Below are 3416 nucleotides of genomic sequence, written 5' to 3'. Positions count from 1 at the left end.
AGACACTAATTACTGAATAGTCTCTACTCTTTAGGCTCTGGTAAAACGGTCTTAATGGCATTAAATGATTATAATGTCACTCTGAGCTCTCAACTTGTTAATTTATCCAAGCAGACTTTGTATTGTAACAGAACTTTTGGTCTGCTCCTAAAGAAACCGCATGATCACAAAATCAAAGTGAGTTTTCTCGCAATAGCAATGGTCAATGACCTGCTATTTAGCATTCATACCAATTCAATACCAACCATCAAATAAACCATCTTCTCCTACTGTTTTCTATTTTCCATAGGTTCAAGTAACTTGACAAGTGCATATAAGATAACTCACTAATGTCAGTGACGGTTCTGACATACCGCCTGCAAAAACAAATGTTTGACCCCTCCCCCCGCCAACCACAATATGGGATTCGCCAAAAACGAAATATATTTAAACTTTCATCGTAAAATCAAAACGCTCATGTAATTAGACAATTCTCAAATAGTTTTAATTATGAATTTTGGCGTTAAAAATATTCAACAATTGACACATTTGTTGTTTTTTGTGCCGCAGACTAAAGAAGGCTTTCGTAGTTTCATAAAATATGAAAGCCAATGATTTGAAAAATAAAAACCCATGAAATTAAACTAGATACATACTACATTTTTGACAACAAATAAATTGCTACCGATCCAGAAATCATTTTAAAGTATTTTACACTTAATGTTTTGGCACTTTTGGAATGTACGGATATTTCAGCTGAATTCGAATGGCACCATAATACTCAACATAAATAAAGTTTTTGGGAGCGTTCTTGGGACATAGTGTTACAGACGCAATTTTATATTTGGCTTCGGAAATATTTGCTCAGTTTATATTGCAGTTAAGTAATTAAAAGCAACGGTATATGCTATACAAACCTTATAGTATAAAATAAAAAAATAAGTACAAACATCTGAATCACAACAAATGAACCAATAGTTATCTACAAATAAAATATATACTACATCTTTCATTTATTTTTTGTTTTAAATTTGTTTTTGAGAGCTTGCCTGAATCTTAGCATGTCAACTTTGTAAAATATATGTCAGACCCAAACATTGTAAAATTAGGTTGATGTGTTGTACAATAATTGTTGCTTTGTTGTTGATATCTTTAAACTATGGTGTAAGAATAACAAAAAGACTAGTAACGTGCATGCATGCCATCAAATTTGAAACTTGATGACGGATAAAAATATTGATTGGACCTTAAAAATTCATTCGTTTTGAAGTACGAAACGGCGTTTATCGCGCATTCTCAGCTAACTCAGCTAAATAGCTTTTGCTGTTATTTCTGAACTCTGTCTTTACGCAACATCCAACATACCCCATCGTGCTATGGAAAAAATCTCTTACCGTTCATCGTCAATTATGTTTCTTGCAAAAATAATAATTTGTCAAATGCATTGTTCAACATATCAACTGCTACCTAACAAATTGAGTAAGCTGATTTTTTTTCTCATATAAAAGAATCGTGGAAACTGAGCATAATTAATTATAGACTTAAAATAACTTTTCCAAAAATATTTACAGTTAATTGATATTTGATTAGTTTCATATTTTGGAGCTCATGTACTTCACTTTATTTAGGCTCATTTATAGATTCCTGCAGGACTAGATCATACTTAGACATGATACCAACAGTTGCCAGAAACATACCACTAGGTATTAGACTGGCCAATGTATCAACATGACCCCGAAAGGCTACTTTTCAAGCTGTCACTGTGTTACTATTCTATAAATATTTGGACATTTTCTCTCTCTATTGAGCTCTGACGCCATACGTACTCGTATATTGTTTGTTTTTTTTCTCCATGCAATTATTGTAACACAAATATTGACATGATTTCGTATTTAACAGGTTATTTCATTAGTTCCAGTTAATAATTAACTAACCACTTTGTTCATGGAAGAGCGAAAAAGATGTTTCTTTTGGAACCAGTAAGTCTGACAGTAACATAACAACTGCTCTTGGCCACTAAAGCCACGTCCTTGCAATTTTCATGTCATTTTTTGTTTCTCTTTTATAGCTTTATTTTAAAGATCTATTTTTGTTTAGATTTTTTTGGTAATGAACCCTTTGAATAGCAAGGCCCATTTTGAATTATGAATTATTGCATACTATCATCGTATACATAATCATTCAGAACATTTTCCTTATCTAAAGGAAACGTCACCGCTATTCCCAACAGAAGATTCATTATTAAGCTAAGATGCATTATTAATGGGAGTCCTGAAGGTCGAGTGGTCTAAGACGTTGGACTTTGGATCTGACGGATCTGATGTGGTTCAGGTTCAAATTCTGTCTTCTTATCAGCACTTTTATCAGTACAGTCGACTTTGTACTATATCGACACTCCCCCTCATTCTGTTTAATACAACCATTGCACAGGCCAGTTGCCCATGAGAACTAGCAGAATAATTCTAAAAATGTGTTCTCCATCTTCTTTTCTAAAAACTCTTAAAGAAATCAAGAGAAAACTGTGTAAATTGTAACCAATTTTCTTTTCTTGTCCTACTCTTTTTTCATTATGTTTTTTCGTGCACCACTTAAATGTGATTTTGAGCGATTCATTATTCAATACCGTAGTGATATAAAATATACGAGAAGTATCGTTGATGTTTGAGCCAATTTCCCACAAATTTCTTGACATCCTCGTTATCCTGGAACCTCTTTCCTCGTAATGCCTCCTTCAGCAGACCAAACAAATGGAAATCAATCGGTGCTAAATCAGGACTGTAAGGATGAGGCAGTACTTCCCAGCCCATTTTTTGACGGTTTTTTCGGGTTACTTGAGCAGTATGAGGACGTGCATTGTCTTGTTCGAGAATCACACCTCTCCTCTGAGATCCATAACGTTTCTCTCTCATGGATTCTTCTCTTCACTTTGTTCAAAAGCATATTCGAGTAGTATTGGCTGATAATTGTACACTGCTCTTCAAGATAATTCCAAAACACCATCAACATGACGACTTCCACTCCGTGCTTTGCCTTTTTGATTCTGGCTCATAATAGTGAACCCAAGTTTCATCAATTTTGTTGTTGAGGAAGTGTTCAAATTCTATTTCATAGCGTTCTTGTAGCTCTGTGCACACTCTCAACCTTTTTCCTTGTCCAGCCGTGTCAACTCCTTTGGGACCCATCTCTTACATGTTTTGCAGTACTTCAACTTGTTTTTAATGATGTTATGAACCGTACCCATACTCATGTGAACTTTTTCAACTATAATTTCCACAATGACTCGGCGGTCAGCACGAATTACGTCATCAATTCGACTTTCCACTGAGGGAATTTGGTAAAATTCATTAAAATCTGGTGCAATCAGTGTTCAGTAAAATCTTTTTAAGAACCTTTTCTGAAGACAGGAAAATTATAACATTTTTATATAATTCTATGTG

Source organism: Homalodisca vitripennis, chromosome 4 (assembly GCF_021130785.1).
Source record: "Homalodisca vitripennis isolate AUS2020 chromosome 4, UT_GWSS_2.1, whole genome shotgun sequence".
Classification (NCBI taxonomy): Eukaryota; Metazoa; Arthropoda; class Insecta; order Hemiptera; family Cicadellidae; genus Homalodisca; species Homalodisca vitripennis.
This window is presented reverse-complemented; position numbering follows the sequence as displayed.